The 22,578-nt window shown below is 34.3% G+C and overlaps 1 long non-coding RNA gene across 1 annotated transcript; it reads left to right on the forward strand.

Moving 5' to 3' along the window:
• The first annotated feature begins 500 nt into the window (after positions 1-500).
• Positions 501-2,279, forward strand: LOC148787197 (uncharacterized). The gene is made up of 3 exons (XR_016066919.1): positions 501-681; positions 1,196-1,262; positions 2,021-2,279. It is a non-coding gene; the product is annotated as an uncharacterized LOC148787197 (long non-coding RNA).
• The last annotated feature ends 20,299 nt before the right edge of the window (positions 2,280-22,578 follow it).

Consider the following 22,578-nt stretch of genomic DNA (forward strand, 5'->3'; position numbering starts at 1 on the left):
GGTATTAGGCAAGTAAAAGGAGATCATTAGAAAGCAAGAAAGTATTACATAACCATATTAAGAACAAGTTCAACCCCATAAAGGATATGTTCAGGAAGTCCAGTATACTGAATGTTTGGCTTATGCGGTATTATTCACAAGCTAGGGGGGAAGTGGAGAATGTGTACAGATTTCAAGGACCTTAACTGTGACGCCCCAAATATTATAATACATAATTGTAGGATTAATTGGTAAATTTTCGTGAAATTTAGTTAATTAGCCACTAAATTATGGGTCATAATTGGAGCATAATAACACTTGAATGAATTAAATTGGAGTTCGTTATAATATTTTGGGATAATTTCTATTAATTAAGAAAATTAGGAAGGACGTAAATGGTATTTTGAGAAAAGTCTAATTAATTAGATAAAATAATAATAATATTATATATATATAAATAGTATATATATAAGTAAGTAATATAATGTAAATACATATATGTAAGTTATATATATATATTAGTAAGTGATATATATATATATGAGAGAAAGAAAAGAAAATTGAGGGTGGGCCCACCAGCCCACCGCCTCACTCTCCTCTCTTTTCCTTAAATACACACACAAGCATATTACATACACACATGCATAACACACACACATAAAAAGTGAGGCTTGCTCTTGCGCAGGAAAGAAAGAAACAGAGGTACGATTTTATCATTTTAAAATTTTATTAATTTATATAATTATATTATTTAATTAGTTTATTTACTAAATGTTGTTTATACTAAGTGATGCACTATTTAACCGGAGTATTTTATGAGTTTGGCTATTTAAAATAGTGTCGAATTAAATATTAAATTGGATATAAAAAATGATATCGTTGGTTAATTAGATTATTAAATTTATTAGATTTGAATGTTGTTATAGCCAATTTATATAATTCCATCGGAATTGTTAACTAAATACACAATTCTACATATTGTTATTTAATTAAATTATATAATAGCGAGAAAGTGATAAGAAATCCATAGAAATATTTCGAAAATTTTATTTAATAAATGGTATGTTAATAAAGAGGAAAAATGAAGATTTGTACGTCAATAGAAGTGGAATATTAAAGAGTTATAAGAAATTATACGAATAATATTTAGTATTATATTTAACAGAAATCACGATATTCTCGATATATTAATTGTGTGTGGTATAACTCATTATAGGATACGGGGGTGAGGTGAAAGGACTGACAATTAGCGATTGAGTAAAAAGAAACGTTGTGAGGTTGAGGTAAGTAAATAATTAGTATTATCTATATATGTTCTCTTTATTTGTGGTATTACTATTATATGACTTTGTGATTCATGCTGATATTGTTTTATCTGAAAATATATGCGTGGCGAATGATTTGAATTGATTGATGGCATTGTGTACGTGGAATGAGAAAATATGTTGAATATCATGTTTGTTGTATGTTGTGTTGTGGGTATCTGAAAATGAGAATGTAATGATATATTGTTTTACGTTACTAGTTGCTTACAAGAATGGTGATATGTGGAAATGAGGGAGTGGTGGAAATTGAATATAATTGTGGCGTGAATACCCCTTGACGTGTTGAAAAGAGCTTTGATGCGATATGAGAAAGAAATGAAATGAAAAGAGCTTTGATGCGATATGAAAAAAAAAAGATGTGATGTGAAAAGAGCTATGATGCGAATTGAAAAGAGCTATGATGCGAAATGAGATTGATGAGCCGGCTGTCAAGGGGATTCACTTAAATTTATATGACGGTGAGATTGAGTTGACGGGAAAAACACGATATCACCTTCTGGTAAGCAAACTAGGAAAAAAAAAGTTTAACTGATTATATTATTGTGAGATAGCTATGTGGTGTACTACAATTGATTATGTTGGGGTTAAATTGACTATAATCCATGCATGTTGCCTACTTGTCATGTTTGGGCTGTGTTTGATGTACATATATAGATAGGGCTAATTATTTACTTACTGAGTGGCAGGCTCATCCCTCTGTTGATACTTTCTTTCAGGAGTAGACTTTGAGGTGTTTGACTGTCGAAGAATAGGTCTACGCACTATACTCAGTCAGGTCGGGCCAGTATGCTGTTTTCTCCTCTTGTCAGCCAGAGTACAAATCTTATTTTGTTTGTATAAAGAGAACATGGGCGTAGAGATTAACTGTGGTGGATCACCTGTGGTGTTTGATTTGTATATATGTGATGTTGTGGGTTGACTATGTCGTTATGACGTTGTGAATACGTATGTATATTAATCAGATGATTATGTGCATTTATATATATAAACACAGGGATTACTATAAGTATGACATTTAGGGTAAATATAGCTCTTGTAGCGAAGGGGGTGCTACATTAACAATGCTTGCTAATGAGTAACAAGATCATGCTCAATTCCATAGTTGGTCATAGATGTAAAAATTACAATCATTCATAATAGATAAATTGGTTATGATCATTAGTATGACCTAACAACCTCACTCTTCCTTATCTTTTTGCTAGCCAAGGAACGTCTATTGACTAATTCTCTAACTAGTAAATAACCTTGGGAACATTCTCATGATTTAATTTACCAACAATATTCATAACTAGAAAGGGCCAATTCTAACCAATATATTCCTACAAGAATTTATTTAATTTAGATTGTGCCCGCACAACATAATCAACCACTAGAACATGATGAAGTTACCACTAGTTATTGAACTAAACAAGCAATTACATATTTGCATGTTCAATTGGCTAGGTAAAATTTTCTTGACAATGAACAATAGGCCCTATCATTAATGAATTAGATTATTTGTGCATTACAAAAAAAGGTGGGATTTATAACGGCTTTTTGTAACGGCCATATGGCTATTCCAATACACATGGCTTTGTAGCAGCTTTGTAACGGATTGGACGTGCTGACGTCATTAAGGGATAATAAAAATAATTTCTTTTTTGTATCGGCCAAAACTGTTGCAACACCCATTACAAAATTTATGTGTGCCTAAAACTGTTACAATTTGTAGGCTATTACTATTTTGCTATCATTTTTGTAACGACTAGTTATTTTTGTAATGGCTATTTGGTCAAGTAATCAGCTATTACAACGAAACTGGCAAAAATCGTTGCAAAATATACAAAAAGACGGTATTAAAATAACCACCACATTAGAGATGGTTTTTTTTGTAAAGACCATTACAAAATGAAGGCTATACGTTCTAACGGCTAGTTTTCAACGGCTATCTTATGCATTCTAAAGGTCATTACAAAAGCCGCTACAAAATAACTTATATATATTCGTTTCATTTCATTTCATTTGTTGTAAAAATTCTTATACTAACCACACACACTCTCAACACTCTGATTTTCGTGCATATACATTTGATTAGCTTGTAGATTATTACTCGAATTTTGGTCCATCAACTAGTGCTGATCATCACTTAAGTTGGTTGAGCATGTAATAGAGACTAATTTAATACTTTATTGTGTTTAATTAAATTAGTTGTAGTTTACTTATTTTAGTTTTATGATTTTTTATTAATCTTACATCATATTAATTATATGTATTCTCCTAAATAGTATAGTGTAATATTTATAAATTTTTAGGTCGTCAAATTAGAAAATTAACTAAATATTTATATTTATATGTGAATACAGTGATATATATTATCAGGTCACGAGAATTGAGGAGATGGATGTATAATAAGAACTTTCCTGGGAGGACAAGTCTAACATTAGAGTTTGAGCATGGGCTTAAGACTTTCATAGAATGGGTAAAGGGTCAACATGGACATATGGATGGAGACAGAAATAGGTGTACTTGTAGAAAATGCAAAAACACAATGTTCCACACAAGCGATGATGTCAGTTATTGCTTGTGTATGCGAGGGTTTATGCCAGAATATATAATAGGACTTCTCTGGATGAGGATAAGGTACAGGAGAGCTTTGAGGCTGTGACTATCCCTCCAGTGCTGGAGGAGAAAACCTTAGCTAGCTATGTCGAGGATAATTATTCACATTGCGGTGATGAAGAACATATAGATTGGGCTCAGAAGATGGTTATTTTTCTTCTTTTCACGATGGTGTGCTTGATGATGGTACGAGGTCCTACCCTATTGATGTTGGTCCTAGTTCATATTATTATGGCAGTGGCCCCTATGATTATGATTCACGGTTGGCAGAATGTTTTTTCAGTAAAGTGCATGCTGCTGACCAGCCAATGTGGAAGGGCTGTACCCAATCTCAATTGGCAACTATTGCTGAGTTGGTGGCAGCAAGATGGACGGCCATATTTCTGAGCGATCATATGATCGGATATCCCAATGGGCTAATAAAATATTGCCCCTAAGTCTCACCTGCCGAGAGATTTCTACAGCACAAAGAAGTTGATAAAGCATTTAGGTTTACCCATTGAGAAGATTGACACATGTAAGAATGGTTGTATGCTGCACTAGAAGGATGACGTTGATTTGAAGTACTTCAAGTTTTGTGGGGAAACTAGGTACAAGCTAACCTATGCCGGAAGAAGTCTCCGTATGCCATACTTAGGTACCTATCTCTTACTTCCTGTTTTCAGAGGTTGTATTCTTCTGAAAGGCACCGCGAAGTGTGAGTAGATCAGCTCGAAAATGCTCAAGTGGAAGCGGTTAAAATAAATTGCATAAATTGAAATGAAATTGCAATACAACCATAATCCAAGGGGTGTACCCTTGGAGCTCCCGGGCATTTAATGTAGTTAATGAAATAAACGATTATTATAGAATTAATGGGGCTAATGGTTAAATGTAAAACGAGAGGTACATAAATGTAAATTAAGAATTACCTTTAATTTGATTTATTTGCAACCTCATTCGTTTGATCCGTTCACGCGAGGCTTCAATGTAAAAGCCCTCTAAAGTTGCATCGACACCACACCGGAACTTGGGATTCCTGAACTTCATTTTCTAGAAAAGAATTGAGGAAAAAAAAGACTATCTATTCACATGAGGGCGTTCGGCTAAGTGGAGTGATTAGGGGAGAGGAAACTATTACTTACTTTGATATGTATTCATTAGTTATTCCAAATGACTAATATACATATGTATACCTTGTATGGATGCATTAACATATGCTTAGGTTCATTTAACCATCCATAAGGTAATAAAATCCTTTATTTCAAATAAAGGATTACTAACATGGCACTTTCTAAAAGTGAATTTGTTAGTCAATAATTTTCTTTTCCAATTATTTTCACCAACTTAAGTAATGGGCTTGGGCCGATTTTTAATTAATTAAAATATCAGGCCTAATTAAATAAATCCAATTTAATTAAAGCCTACTTAATTAAGTCCATCATATATTTAATCTAATTAAATACAGGAGCCTAATAAGCCTTTATTAAATAATAAGTCCAACTTATTAAATCATAAGGGCAAGTCCAATATAAATTAATCCAATCAATTTATCTTTGGGCTTATCCATCCAATGGATCGATCTCATATATAAGTAATCCAATTACTTATGGATTAATTCTCAATTAATTCCTCGTCCTTCCTTGGTGATTTGTCTGTGACCCTTTAGGTTCACCTTTCTACTAAACTTGGGCTAGTGTCCAACACTATGATTAATTAAATTCAATTTAATTAATAATTCTCGATCAACTCTTGATTAAGAAACTCTATCGCCATGGGTGGCAGTCTAGCAATGGTCCATGACACTAGAGACTAGGTGAAAATCCATGTGAACTTTTAAGCTCCAGAGTCTATACGGGTACAGTCCTTCCATCTACCATCTCCGGACCTTAGTCTAGGGCATGAAATTAGGTGTCGGTTCTCATCCTGGACTATGTGTATATTTTTAATACTTGAGATTGCATTACGCCAAGTTTCTCGATATAGGAACCTCTTTTTCCTATTCGATCAATGACTGTGGCAACAAGTTCACAGAGCGTGGATGCATCTCAGAGTGCATAGGAGATACCTCTATCACATACTAACAGGGGACGGATTCTCTTCTTGGAACTCATCGTCCTTGCTACATACTCCGAGTGCACTAGATAAGGTTTCTGATGATCATGTATGTGATCCAGTCACCTCTCGTACAGATCTGAGATACAGTCATCGTATGCACAGACTGCCGTGATTCTTCAAGTCTGAGGACTACTCCCGTACTATCGTAGTCAGGGATTTGAGTTAAACCGACCAAGCCTCCAAGGCTTCCATGTGATGATCCTAGCAAGTCAGTTCAGTCGATTCAACACCTAGCCAATCGACCCACTAAGATCATACAGACGTCCCTCGTCTGTCGCTAATGAAACACGACACTCATATAATGAATTCGACTCTTAATGCAAGTCACCATAGGACACTTGATGCCCACTCTCGATGTCCTCGACTTTGAGCGTTTTGGACCCAACCTTTGGTAGTTGATTTCATGACTGACATCCAATACACAGTCCAACTATTGCACGGTTGTTAAAGTGGTCTATGGGCATCTATTGTGATGTCAAAGCAGTGCTTAACGTAATTTTTGTATGCACAATAGATACATATGCCAAAGACGAATGCTTACCATATTCGTCGGGTCAAATATTACTCATATACTGATTGCTTGAATGGTTCTCAAAATTGCCAATCTAATTAGCTTTTGGTCACCTATTCGAATAGTTGCTCCACCCATTCACTCTTCTCTCATGGAACAGTGAGCTCCTCCAAATTTGAAGATGGCTGGGACTTAACCTTCAGTAGCTGCAACTCCCAACTCCACCACTTCTCATACTACGACCAATCCCAAGGAGCAATTCAACAAAAAATTTCTTGCCAAAAATTGTTCAACATATGTCATAGTCTCACTTTCAGCATGACCCATTGCAAGCTACCAAGAAAACCTTCCAGGATTGTGATATTCGCATGATCGGTTTGACTTTAGCTACAAAGGCGAACCAGGTATTATCTATCCATATGACGAAACAACTCTTCTAGCTTCTAGGTTGAAATTTAGTTCGGTTGGTAAGTTTTCTCATGGCCTCCGAAATCTTGATTTCCTGTGTCTTAGAATTGTGAAACTTGGTTTGAAAGGTAATGTCACTGTTGATAGGCTTAGTCTTAAGCATGTATTGATTTGCCTATCTAAAGAAGAAGATTTCTCTAGAATCTACCTTAAAGGTGAATGGACATTTGATAGCTTTCATATGAGAGTGTTTAAATGGACACCTAACTTTGATCCCCAAATTGAATCATCAATTGCACCGGTCTGGATTAGATTATCAGAGCTTCCAGTCCATTTATATGAGAAAAATGATTTGCTCACCATTGCTTCCAAAATTGGGAAACCTTTAAGAATAGATGAACCTACTGCATTGTGTGAATGGGTGACCAAAAGCCAATTGGATCGGCAGTTTTGAGACCCATGGGATGACGCTCAACAGTTGGATTACGCATGGGATGACGCTCATGAAACTAACTGTTTAAGATTGGGTCTGAAATGTTCCAAGTCGATGACTTTGAGATTTGGCATCGAGAGTCCTATTGAAGGTTGCATTAAGAGTCACATTCATTTGATTAGTGTCGTGTTTCCTCGCCGACAGACGTGGGACGTCTATGCGATCTTAATGTGTCGATTAGCTAGGTGTCAAATCGACTGAACTAACTCGTGGGGATCGTTATATGTAAGCCTTGGAGGCTTGGTCGGTATGACTTGAGTCCCCAGCTCCATTGTTTGGATAAGCCCAATTAGGGGTGGCAGATGAGTCGAGCCGGCTCGACTTTGAGCTCGACTCGAGCTCGAAAAATTCGAGCTCCTATCGAGCTCGAGCTCGAGCTCATATTTGGCTGTTCACCAGCTCGCGAGCTGGCTCGCGAGCTGGTGAATATTTTTTTATTTTTTTTATATATTTTTTTATTTTTGAATTTTTTATATATTTAATTTTATATTTAATATTTGATTAGTTTTATAATTAAAATTGACCATATATTATAATTATTAATCAATATCATACATTTTATTTTGGATAGTAATAAATTATGGTACTTTTATTTATACATTTAATCTTTATATAAAAATAAATTTAATCAACAACTTAGTAAATTATAATTTTTTTATAATTAAAATTATTATTTAATATGACATATATAAACTTTATGTTATATTTTAATATATATTTGTTTTACATTATATTTTTCTTAAATTGACAATTAATTCACTTATAAATTTTTATTATTTATAAATTTATGTCAAGATTTAGTAATTCCTATGAATTAATCTAAAAATAATAATAATAATAATAATAATAACAACAACAATAATAATAATGATGATGATGATGGTGGTGGTGGTTGAACAATTCTAATTATTATTTTATTATATATATAATGAGATTAAAAAATTTAATCAATAAGTACGATATCTTAAAATTCGGACACCTGATTCATACGAAATTTAAATATATACAAGATTGTGCCCATTAGATCATATCCGACGGTATGATTTAAAATCACATGGCCTGATTCAACGATACACCGTCTTGAATGATTACTCTTATGTTTCGAGTACGATATCTCAACATCCGTATATCCAATAAATCTAAAACTTTACCAAATGTATTTTTTTGTAAGTTTTATCATATCTAACGGTCAGATCTGAATTTTGATGGCCCGATTAACCCATATTTTTCAATAATGTAAGATGATAGTTACATCAATGTTATACTAACATTTTTAAATACATAAATTTTGCAAATTGTTAACATTTAATTTCAACTATATCTATGTAAAAATTTGATTATTCGATTTTATTATTTAAAATAATAATAATAATAATAATAATAGTAATGATGATGATGGTTGAACAATTCTAATTATTATTTTATTATATATATAATGAGATTAAAAAGTTTAATCAATACTTATGAAATTTTAAAATTCGGGCACCCGATTCATACGAAATTTAAATATATACAAGACTATGTCAATTAGATCATATCAGACGGTATGAACATAATTAACTATATCTATGTAAAATTTTATGATTCGATCTCATGATTTAAAGCAATAATAATAATAATAATAATAATAATAATAATGATGATGATTCGAGCTGTCGAGGTTGGTGAGCTCGAGTTGAGCTCGACAGCTCGAGCTCGAGCTCGAGAAACTGAGCTTGAGCTCGAGCTCGAGCTCGAGCTCGAGAATACATTGTCGAGCTCGAGCTCGAGCTTGACCTCGGCCAGCTCGTCGAGCTCGAGCTCGACTCGTTGACAGGCCTAAGCCCAATGATAAATTGATTGGATTAATTTATATTGACCTTGCCCTTATTATTTAATAAGTTGGACTTATTATTTAATAAAGGGTTATTGGGTTCATATATTTAATTGGATTAAATATATGATAGACTTAATGAAGTAGGCTTTAATTAAATTGGATTTAATTAATTAGGCCTTGTATTTTAATTAATTAAAATTGGCCCAAGCCCATTAATTAAATTGGTGGAAATTGTTAGAAAAGAAAATTATTGACTAACAAATTCACTTTTGGAAATTCCATGTTAGTCATCCTTTATTTGGAATAATGTATTTTATAAACTTATGGATGGTTAAATGAACCTAGACATATTTTAATGCATCCATTCAAGGTATCTATATGTTTATTAGTTATTTGGAATAACTAATAAATGAATACACAAAAATAACTTCCTACTCTCCTAATTTCCACTCGGTTGCCCCTCTTGTATGCACTTGGTGTATATTTTTCTCCCTAATTTTCTTCTAGCAAAGAGAATTGAGGGATCCCAATTCTGGTGTGGTTTCGACGCGACTTTCGAGGGCTTCTACGTTGAAGTCTTGCGTGAACGGATCAAAACGAATGTGGTTCGAAGTAAATAAAAGAAAGAGGTAATCCTTGATTTACGTTTTTGTTCCTCTTGGTTTTCATTCCACCCATTACCCCATTAATTTTATTAACTACATCAAACACCTCGGAACTTCAATGGTACACCCTTGGAATTATGATTTTATTGCGCTTTCGTTTTAATTTACGTAATTGATTTTAATCGCTTCCACTTGCGTGTTCCAGGGCTGATCCCCTCGCATGTAAAGAGGTGAGGCAAAATATCTTGTAAACCTCATGGGATGAGAATGATATTGGATACCTCCCATGAGGCTTTTGCCTTGTGAATTGTAAAAACGAGGCATGGAAAATTTTCTTATGGATTCCAACCCCACTAGGAAAGAATTTTTCGAAACTACCACTTGACAATGGTGAGATTTTGTAGAAATAGGGGGAGAAGTTAACGACTAAAGACCGAGACTTAACTCAACTCAATATTGCTATAATCTACTTGCTGTTTCTGCTTTGCGTTTAGAATGTATGTCTAGGATACCATTTTCCAATCTTCTTTACTTTGAGATTCATTTAAATGGAACATAATTGATTAATATTGACTGTGAAAATCAGAGGATTGTCCTCGATTTTTGAACCTAGTCTTGTGTCATGAAAAATCCACTTCCATCGGACTTGCAAAAGGAGTCTTTACTTAAGGAACATTTGACGTTCGGGATAAGGCATAAGGACAATCGCAAGGTTTGCAGCGTCATACCTGCTTCTGTCACTCATGAGCGTTATGACAGGTTGGACGTTCTTGGTTCAATAAATATTTCACATAAATCAACTTTATGTGGCGTCGAATCGGCATATTGGATATGCCGCGACGGAAGCATTTCTGAAGCCAAGAGGATTGAGGATCGTCTGTACATAAACATGGGATTGAGATGCTATCCCTTGTGGAAGAGCTGAGTAAGCTCAATGTTGATCTCGAAAGGAGATGTACATTGATGTGATCCTTTGGGTCTTCATGCCTCCTTCGACCTATTTGTCATAAACTCTAAATGGGCTTAAGAAGGCCATTTCATGAGTTGATAAAATGGTTGGACTAATACTAAGCAACGATTGAAGAATCTGCACCATCGGTATTGGATTTGGAGGCTTCAACCTCAAAAGTGTACGGCAAGAGAGCCAGACGCCAAATGAAAAAGAATGATGAAACAAAGTCAGCCTCTGCAAGCACTTTGGGCACTCCTGTCGCCTTTATGGGCGAGGGTAAGGAAAAATGGAATAACGATTCGACAGTTAAATTTACTTATGATGTTTGCATGTAATTGCTGAAGGGCATTAGAAGAGGGAGTGTTGTGAACTCTCCTTCATCCAACTATGGCATTTGTTGAGCAAACATGATTACTGTTCTTATGTGTTGGACACTTGCTCCCGAAACGCATTTCTGCAAATGGTTTGTAGAAAAAAAAAGGAATAGAACGCTAAGTCAAGTAGTCTTAAAGCTAAGGAATGGCTGGGCCATTATTGGAAATGTAATAAGACAAAGTAAACTTAGTTGTTAGTATTCATGTTGAAATAGTATGCGATTATGTAACTCATCATGATCAAGTCGTTCGTTAATTGTTGGACAGAACTACAAGCTTGATCAATAAAAGATTCTTTTGAGTCTGTCGAGTTATTAAATTGTCGTACTGCATAATTGGATTATGCATGCTAAAAACAAATGACGAATGGTCAAGAACATAACTTATGGAGAATGACATGGATGAGTTAGGCCATATCCCTCTAGTTAGGACGAGTTGGTTGGTGGATTCAAAGAGTCTAGGAATAGATGATTTGAGTTTATTAGCTTATGAATCATTTCTGAGAAGGAAGAAAGCTATGAAAGCACTTTATGGGACAAAGAATACTTGTCAAAAAGCGATTTATTGGATTTGATCCAAAATAGACATCTGTAAGTTACTAAATACCCAAATACCAGTAGAGGGTTCATAAGTCTAAGGACTTCTAGGAAGTTCGGAGAAATTAGTCTTGAGTTGGAGAACCAAACTGATTATGGAGACAAACCCTTCAATGGGATCCAGGTGGTGCATATTTAGTGGGAGTTCTTGAAACATCCAAAATGAGAATGGAATTCTCATTTAGTAAAAGAGATGATGTTGAACTGTCTCTGGTAAGGAAGAAATTGAGACCTCCATTGGACATGTTCGATCCATGCTTCATTGAATCAGTTGGGCCGTCTGGATGTGGACTATCGAAAAATCGCCCCTTTGTAAAACGTGGGGTTTTCTTAAGTCGCAATCGAGACACCATATTTGATATGGAATGGCAAACCTGTGTCCTACAAAAGTTTTGAGTATGAGAAATGGTCCATCATACGTCAAAGGACTAGTAGGAGGAAAATTAGGCTCGGAGTCTTATTTATACAGGTTAGTTATGGAACAATGTAAACAACCTATGCCCTACAAAAATCTTGAGTATGAAGAATGGTCTTGCATACGTCAAACGACTAATGGGAGGAAAGTTAGACTTAGAGTCCGATTTATACATGTTCATTATGGAATAATGCAAACATCATTTGTAATCGAAACTTTAACTGACCATATCTTAGTTCTCTAAAGGACGATCAGAAAACTCTGGTCATCCGAGAGGTACGAGTTTCTAAAATTAGAAAAGGAGAAGCAATGTAGGACATCGATCCAGATAAATAGCTTGGAGCCATAAAATCCATTATGGGGTTCAAATTGGGTTTGAACGTCCCACATACTTGTTTTGACAAGATCATGAGGTACATGACTTGGTCAAGAACAAGGTAGAAGGTCAGTGGGAGCTCAATTGTGTTCCAAGTGTTTTAGATATTAAACGTCTTTGACCATTTAGAATGAGAGAAAGATGTTGTGGAAGTCTAAAACCTGAAAGTTATTAATAAAATTCTCTATAATAGGAATTTGATTCCTATCTAGGGATATGCTGTCCAAGATTCATTCATTGATGAGGATCTTAGATATTTGACATCCCCTACGTCTTTGCTGTAAGCAGCATGAAATGCTGTTAGGTGCACTGAAAACTGATGTTGCTTATGCTTTTTTAGCATAACAATGAATATCGAGTGTGCACCGACGAACAGGCAGCTGTTGAGGAGCTATCTTTAATACCTAAATAAGGATTGAAGAAGAGCCTTTGACGCACATAAATGGAGAGTTGATTCTGGAAGGCTATAGCAATAATAGCTTCAAGGATCAAATGAATAATATGTAATCTCAAAACAAACGTACATTTGAGATTTTTGACAATGTGGTAAAATTGGAAATGTTTTGAATGGAATACTAAAAGGAACCTTATCATAGAAAATTGAATGTATGGCAATTTTGAAGTTACATTGGAAAACAGTTGGACTGCCCATTGGATGGCTATTGTGAAACCAACTGTTTAGGGTTGGGTCTGAAATGTTCCAAGTCGAGTACCTCGAGACTGGGCATCGAGAGTCCTATTGAGACTTGCATTAAGAGTCACATTTGTTTGATGAGTGTTGTGTTTCATCAGCGACAGACGTGGGATGTCTATGCGATCTTCATGGATCGATTGGCTAGGCGTTGAATCGACTGAATTGATTTGCGGGGATCGTCATATGGAAGTCTTGGAGGCTTGACCGGTATGACTCAAGTCCCCAGCTTCGATAGTACGGGAGTAGTCCTGAGACTTGAGGAATCACGATAGTCACGTGCATGCGATGACTGTATCTTAAATTTATGCGAGAGGTGATCATGTCTCAAACATGGTAATCATAAGCCTTGTCTAGTGTAGTCCAAGTATGCAGCGAGGATGGTGAGTTCCAAGAAGAGGATCCGTTTCATGTCAAAACGTGATAGAGGCATCTCCTATGCAGTTGGAGATGCGTCTACGCTCTATAAAGCTGTGGCCACAGTCATTTTTCGGATAGGAAGAAAAGGTTCCTATGTCAAGCAATTTAGCATATAGCGATCTCAAGTATTAACATAGACGCCTAGTCCAGGATGGGAACTGATGGCCAATTCCATGCTCTAGATTAAGGCCAAACGGTAGGCGGAAGGACCATACCCGTATGGACTCGAGAGCCTAAAAGTTCACATAAAAATTCGCCTAGTCTCTAGTGCCATGGACTGTTGCTAGACGACCACATATGGTGACGGGCTTTCCTGATCCAGGGTCGATCGAGAATTATTAATTATATTAAATTTAATTAATAATAGTGTTGGACACTAGCCCAAGTCTGGCTGAAAGGTGAACCTAAAAAGTCACATACAAATCATCGAGAAGGGACGAGAAATTAATTGAAAATTAATTCTGTAAGTAATTGGATTACTTATATATGAGAGGGATCCATTGTTTAGATAAGTCCAAGGATAAATAGATTGGATTAATTTATATTGGGCTTGAGCTTTTTATTCAATAACTTGTATTTATTATTTAATAAAGGGTTATTGGGCTCATATATTTAATTGGATTAAATATATGATGGACTTAATTAAGGATACTTTAATTAAATTAGATTTAATTAATTGGACCTTGTATTTTAATTAATTAAAATCGGTCCAAGCCCATTAATTAAGTTGGTGGAAATTGTTAGAAAAGAAAATTATTGACTAATAAATCTACTTATGGAAAGTTCCATGTTAGTCATTCTTTATTTGTAATAAAGGATTTTATTATCAATGGATAGTTAAATGAACCTAGACATATTTTAATGCATTCATACAAGGTATTTATATGTATATTAGTTATTTAGAATAACTAATGAATGAACGAAGAATACAAGAAAACAATTTCCTACTCTCTAATTTCCACTCGGCCGTCCCTCTTGTATGCACACTTGGTGTGTAATTTTCTCCCTAATTTACTTCTAACAAAGTGAATTTAGGGATCCCAAATTCTGGTATGGTGTGGACGCAACTTTAGAGGGATTCTACATTGAAGGCTTGCGTGAACGATCAAATGAAGGTGGTTCAAAGTAAATCGAAGAAAGAGGTAATTCTCGAATTTACGTTCTAGTACCTCTCGTATTTCATTGAACCAATAGCCCCGTTAATTTTATTATTATCATTTATTATTAGTAACTACATCGAACGCTCGGGAACTCCAAGGGAACATCCCTTGGAATTATGATTTTATTGCATTATCATTTTAAGTTACACATTTTGTTATCGCCGCTTTCGCTTGTGCGTTCCCAGTCCGATCCACTTGGACCTCACGGTGCCTTTCAAACCAGATGTGGAACCAAGAGCCTACGCTAAATCATCCATTCACATATTGGAATGGTCATCAAAATCTAATTAGATTGGCTGTTTTGAGAACCATTCAAATAATCTTTATTAATATTATCCCAATGAATATGGTATGAATTCGTTGTTGGTACACGTATCTATTGTGCTTACCAAATTACTTCAAGCATTGCTAGGACGTCACAACAGATGCCCACAGACCACTTTAACAACCGTGCAACAGTTGGACTGCATATTAGATGGCGGTTATGAAACCAACTATTTAGGGTTGGGTTTGAAATGTTTCAAGTCGAGGACCTCCAGAGTGGCATCAAGAGTCCTATTGAGACTTGCATTAAAACTCGCATTCATTTGATGAGTGCCGTGATTCCTCGACTACAAATGTGGGATGTCTAACTGATCATAATGGGCCGATTGGCTAGGTGTTGAATCGACTGAACTGACTTGCGGGGACTGTCATATGGACGTCTTGGAGGCCTGGTCGGTATAATTTGAGTCTTCAGCACCGATAGTACGGGAGTAGTCCTTAAACTTGAGGAATCATGGATGTCACGTGCATGCGATGACCGTATCTTAGATTTGTGCGAGAGGTGATCCTGTCTCAGACATGGTCATAATAAGCCTTGTCTAGTGCAGTCAAAGTATGTAGTGAGGATGGTGACTTCCAAGAAGAGGATCATGCCCCTGTCAAAACGTGATAGAGGTATCTCCTATGCACTTGGAGATGCGTTAACGCTCTATAAAGTTGTGGCCATAGTCATTGGTCGAATAGAAAAAAGAGGTTCCTATGTCGAGCAATTTGGCGTAATGCAATCTCAAGTATTAAGTATAGATGCCTAGTCCACGATGGGAACTAACGCTCAATTTCATGCTCTAGACTGAGGCCGGGAGACGGTAGATGAAAGGACCGTATCCGTATAGTCTTGGGAGCCTAAAACTTCACATGGACCTCTGCTAGATGGTCACCCATGGTAACGGACTTTCTTGATCAAGAGTTGATCGAGAATTATTAATTAAACTAAATTTAATTAATAATAGTGTTTGACGCTAGCCCAAGTCTAGCTGAAAGGTGACCTAAAGAGTCACACATAAATCACCGAAAGGGATAAGGAATTATTTAGAAATTAATTCCATAAGTAATTGGATTACTTATATATGAGAAGGATGCATTGGATGGATAAGCCCAAGGATAAATTAATTGGATTAATTTATATTGGGCTTGCCCTTATTATTTAATAAGTTAGACTTATTAATCAATAAAGGCTTGTTGGGCTCATATATTTAATCTATATTTAATTGAATTAAATATATGATAGAATTAATTAAGTGAGATTTAATTAAATTAAATTTAATTAAGATTTATTGGGCCTTGTATTTTAATTAATTAAAAATTGGCCCACGCCAATTAATTAAGCTGGTGAAAATTGTTAGAAAAGTAAATTATTGACTAAGAAGTTCACTTTTGGAAAGTGCCATGTTAGTCATTCTTTAGTTGGAATAACTTATTTTATTACCTTTTGGATGGTTAAATGAATCTACACATATTTTAATGCATTCATACAAAGTATATATGTGTATTAGTTATTTGGAATAAAATGAATGAATACACAATACACAAAAATAATTTACTCTCTAATTCACCACTCGATCGAGCCCCTCTCTCATACACACTTGGTGTGTTTTCTTCCTAATTTTCTTCTAGCAAAGAGAATTGAGGGATCCCAAATTCCGGTGTGGTGTGGACGCAACTTTAGAGGGATTCTATGTTGAAGCCTTGCGTGAACGATCAAATGAATTTGAAGTGAATCAAAGAAAGAGGTAATTCTTGATCTTATTGTCAACCATTAGCCCCGTTAATTTATTTTCATTTATTTTATTAGCTATATCAAACGCCTGAGAACTCCTAGAGTACACAACTTGGAATTGTTGTTTTATTGCATTTTTGTTCTAATTTATGCATTTTATTATCACCACTTTCGCTTCCGCGTTCTCGGGCTGATCCACTCGCACCTCGCGGTGGCTTTCAAGTGGTATCAGAGCCCGATTCGATGTAGGGGCTATATTTTTTTGTGAATATGCATGAAAATATGTTTTTATCGCTTTTGAAGCATGATGTATTTTTGCTTATTATTGAACAATTATGTGATAAAATTAATTTATTTAATTTTTGCAATTTATGGATGATTTAAGTATTTTCTGAATATTGGATTTTATGGTAAAATACTTATTTTTAATTTTGGTTTAATGTGAGGAAATCAAAAAGAAAAATGGCAACTGTAGCAGTGCACTGCCGACCGATAGTGTGTAGCATGCGCATGCGTCCGTGAGCTTACGAACAGGCCTGGGCAGCGCACGCGCTGGCGCACAGGGTGGCAGCGTGCGCACAGGCAAGCTGTTTAGTTTAGAAAATATACCATACTTTGCTAGGGTTTAGGCTTGCTTTTGGTTCAAGTTTCGTGTAATTATGGGATAGTCCAAATTTTAGCAGTCTAGCACGGTATTACTAAAGCAACTTTACTCCGCTTTCATTTTAATATATAGTTACTATTTAGCTTAGAAATTTTATCATAAAAATGCTAGGGTTTAGGGCTACATTGTTTCAAATTTCATGAAATCCTGAGATAACCCAAATTTTAGCAGTTTTACGTGGTATTATTTAAGCAAGTTTACTTTCCTTTGATAATAACATGTAGTTATTATTTAGCTTAGTAATTTTACCATACAAATGCTAAGGTTTAGGCCTATTTTTGCTTCAAATTTTGTGAAATTTTGAGATAATCCAAATTTTGGCAGTTTTACGTGGTATTATTAAAGCAAGTTTACTTACCTTTTATACTAACAAAAAATTATTATTTAGCTAAGAAAATTTTGTATACAAATGCTAGGGTTTAGGCCTTCATTTTGTTCAAGTTTCATTAAATTATGAGATAGTACAAATTTTAGCAGTTTTACGGGTTTTAGTAAACCAAGTTTACTGCCCTTCATACTAATATGTAATCAGTTTTTGGCTTAGAAAATTTACCATACAAAATGTTAGGGTTTAGGTCTCCTTTTGTCTGAAGTTTATTGAAATTGTGAGATAGACCGAATATTAGTGGTTTTATCAATGCTATTAAAGCAAGTTTAATTCCCTTTCATACAAAATATAGTCATTATTTAGCTTAGTAATTTAACTATACAAAATATTAGGGTTTAGGCCTGCTTTTGGTTCAAGTTTCGTGCAACCCTGAGATAGTCCAAATTTTTTAGAAACTTTGCACGGTATTATAAAAGAAAGTTTACTTTTCTTTCATACTAACAAGTAGTTATTATTTAGCTTAGAAATTTTACCATACAAATGCGAGGGTTTAGGGCTACATTTGATTCAAATTTCGTGGAATTCTGAGATGGTCCAAATTTTAGCAGTTTTATGCGGTATTTTTAAACCAAGTTTACTTTTCTTTCATACAAACATATAGTCATTATTTAGCTTATTTTACCATACAAATGGTAGGGTTTAGGCCCATTTTTTGCTTCATATTTCGTATAATTTTGAGAAAATGATTTCAGTAGTTTTACGTGGTATTATTAAAGCAAGTTTACTTACCTTTCATACTAACAAAGAATTATTATTTTGCTTAGAAAATTTTGTATACAAATGCTAGGGTTTAGGCTTAAGTTTTGTTAAAGTTTCATGGAATTATGAGATAGTCCAAATTTTAGTAGTTTTACGGGGTTTTAGAAAAACAAGTAGACTTCTCTTTCGTAATGATATGTAATCATTATTTAGCTTAGAAAATTTAGAATACAAATTGCTAGGGTATAGGCTTACTTTTGGTTCAATTTTAGTGGAATTGTCAAATAGACCAAATGTTAGTGGTTTTACGTGGTACTATTAAAGCAAGTTTACTTTCTTTGCGTACTAAATGTTGTTATTATTTAGCTTAGAAATTTTATCATACAAAATGTTAGGGTTTAGGCTTGCTTTTGATTCAAGTTTCGTACAACTCTGAGATAATTAAAATTTAGCAGCTTTATGTGGTATTATTAAAGGAAGTTTACTTCCTTCTCATACAAGCATGTAGTTATTATTTAGCTTAGAAATTTACTATAGAAATGCTAGGGTTTAGTCACACATTGATTCAAATTTAATGAAACCCTAGATAGTTCCAAACTTAAGTCATTTTACGCGGTATTATTAAAAGTAAGTTTACTTTCCTTTAATACTAACATGTAGTTATTATTTAGCTTAGAAAATTTACCATATAAAATGCTAAGGTTTAGGCCTGTTTATGGTTCAAGTTTCATGAAATTATGAGATAGTCCAAATTTTAGCAGTTTAACGCGGTATTATTAAAGCAACTTTACTTCGATTCCATACTGATATGTAGTTAATGTTTTGATTAAAAACGTTTACCAGAAATGTTACAGTTTAGGGCATCTTTTGGTTCAAGTTTCGTAAAATTCTTAGATAGTCCAAATTTTTGCAATTTAACACAGTATTATTAAAGCAAGTTTATTTTCTATTTATACTAACATGTAGTTTTTATTTATCTTAGAAATTTTACCATACAAATGCTAGTGTTTAGGGCTACTTTTGCTTCAAATTTTGTGGAACTCTGAGATAGTCCAAGTTTAACAGTTTTACCCAGTATTATTAAAGCAAATTTACTTACCTTTCATACAAATGCTAGAGTATAGCTTATTTTTTGTTCAAGTTTCACAGAATTATGATATAGTTCAAATTTGAACAGTTCTACAGGGTTTTAATCAAGCAAGTTTACTTCCCTTAGTACTAACATGTAAACATTATTTGGCTTAGAAAACTTACCTTACAAAATGCTAGGGTTAGGCTTTTGTTTCAAGTTTAGTGGAATTATGAAATAGACCAAATGTTAATGTCTTTATGTAGTACTATTAAAGCAAGTTTACTTCTGTTTCTTACTAAATGTAGTAATTATTTATCTTAGAAATTTTACCATACAAAATGCTAGGGTTTACGCCTGCTTTTGATTCAAATTTCGTGCAACTCTAACATAATCCAAATTTTAGCATCTTTACGCGGTGTTAATAAAGCAAGTTTACTTCTATTTCATACTAACATATCGTTATATTTAGCTTGAAATTTTACCATACAGATGCTAGAGTTTAGGCCTACAATTAATTCAAATTTAATGAAATTTTGAGATAGTCAAACTTTTAGCAGTTTTACACAGTATTGTTAAGGTTAGTTGATTTTCCTTTCACACTAACATGCAGTTTTTATTTAGGTTTGAAAATTTGCAATGAAAAATGCAAATGTTTAGGCCAGCTCTTGGTTCAAGTTTCATGGAATTCAGATATTGTCCAAATTTTAGCAGTTTAACACAGTATTATTAAAGCACCTTTACTTTGCTTTCATACTAATATGTAGTTAATGTTTATCTTAAAAAGATTCCATAGAAATGCTATGGTTTAGGCTTACTTTTGGTTCAAGTTTCGTAAAAATCTTAGATAGTCCAAGTTTTATCAATTTTACGCGGTATTATTAAAGCAAGTTTACTTCCCTTTCATACTAACATGTAGTTATTATTTAACTTAGAAATTTTACCATACTAATGCTATGGTTTACGCCTACTTTTGCTTCAAATTTCGTGGAATTGTGAGATAGTCCAAATTTTAATAGTCTACAATGGTATTATAGAAGTAAGTTTACTTACCTTTCATACAAACAATCAATTAGTATTTAGCTTAGAAAGTTTTGTATACAAATGCTAGGGTTTTGACTTCTTTTTGCTAAAGTTTCATATAATTATGCGATAATCCAAATTTTAGCAGTTTTACAGAGTTTTAGTTAAAGCAAGTTTACTTCCTGTTCATACTAACTTGTCATCATTGTTTAGTTTAGAAAATTTAGCATAGGAAATTTTAGGGTTTAGGCCTGCTTTGAATTCGAGTTTGGTGCAACTTTGAGATATTCCAAATATTAGCAGCTTTTCGCAGTATTATTATAGCAAGTTTACTACACAGCTGGAGTAAAAGAGTGTTGGGATATCACACAACAGGTATCCTGTGTTGTGTATAATATGATGATGGCCGGCGAAACCATTGACTGATGTACTTTAACTAGAGTAAGTGGGGCCCTTAACTAATAAATGATAACGAATGAATATTATGTCGTGCATTGATTTACAATTGTGAGTATGTATTGTTGCTTATATCTGATATTGTTGTATGATGAATGACCGTTGTAGGTGTGACTGCATGTACGTCAATCTTTATCTGTATATATATATAAATTGATCAACTATACTTATTGAGTAGGCAGCTCATTCCTTGCCACGTACCTTTTAGGAGATAGGTCACACTGATTAGCCACATTGGACTTTGAGCGATGCCGTCGTCTTTATTAGGTGGGTCAGCCGTGACTTCTGAAGCCAGAGTTTTTGATTGTTGGGTTGTTAAATATTCTGGTCTTTTATCAGGATTTGTGTTTAAAATTGTGATATGATTTTCCTTGAGGTTATGTACATGAGAATAGGTAGTGAGGGTAAATATTAGTTTTGGTGGTATATATTATCTTTTGTGATATATAATGTTATATTGATAAATTAGAATTTATTTTACGAGTTGAAATAGAATTACTTATAGAATGAGTTCGGACGAAGTAAGGATGAAATAGTGATAATTAGATGTAGCGAGTAGAGGGTGCCACAGTGGAATTGTTAGTCCAAATTTTAACAATTTTACGTGGTATTATTAAAGAAGGTTTACTTCCTTTCATACTAATATGAAGTTCTTATTTAGATTAGAAAATTTATCATTAAAAATGCTAAAATTTAGGTTTGCTTTTGGTTCAAGTTTCATCAAATTCTGAGATAGTTCAAATTTTAGCAGTTTAACATGGAGCTATTAGAGCAACTTTACTTCAGTTTCATACTAATATGTAGTTATTGTTTAGATTAAAAAATTTACCAAAGAAATCCAACAGTTTAGGCCTACTTATGGTTCATGTTTCTTGAAATTCTTAAATAGTCCAATTTTTAGCACTTTTACACGATATTATTAAAACAAGTTTACTTTCCTTTCATATTAACATGTAATTATTTTGCTTAAAAATTTGTTCGTGAGTAATGTCTCGATTTGGTGGAGGTCTCTAAAGAGGGGATATGAGCCAAGAGAAATAACTTGGGCTGAGTTTTAGAAAGAGTTTGATGACAAATACAGACCCAAGATGTACCGAGACAAGAAGAGGATGGAGTTTCTGAATTTAGTGCAAGGGGATGATTAGACAGTGGCAGAATATGAACTCCGTTTTGCAACACTAGCCAAGTATGCACGAGAAGCAATAGCGACGCAGGAGGATCGCTGTTACCGTTTTGAACAGGGGCTACGACCGGAGATCAGAAGAGGCCTTGCAGTCAGAATTACAAATTTTAAAACTCTTGTTGAATCAGTAGTCCGGATGGAAGAAGCAGTAATGGAGGACAAGAAGAAGGGGGATGAGAAGAGAAAATCAACGTATACAATAGGGGAATCGAGTAGGTTGACCAAGAGGGGAACCGGCC

This window comes from Sesamum indicum, linkage group LG8, assembly GCF_026168435.1.
Source record: "Sesamum indicum cultivar Baizhima isolate 11 linkage group LG8, ASM2616843v1, whole genome shotgun sequence".
In the NCBI taxonomy this organism is placed as follows: domain Eukaryota; kingdom Viridiplantae; phylum Streptophyta; class Magnoliopsida; order Lamiales; family Pedaliaceae; genus Sesamum; species Sesamum indicum.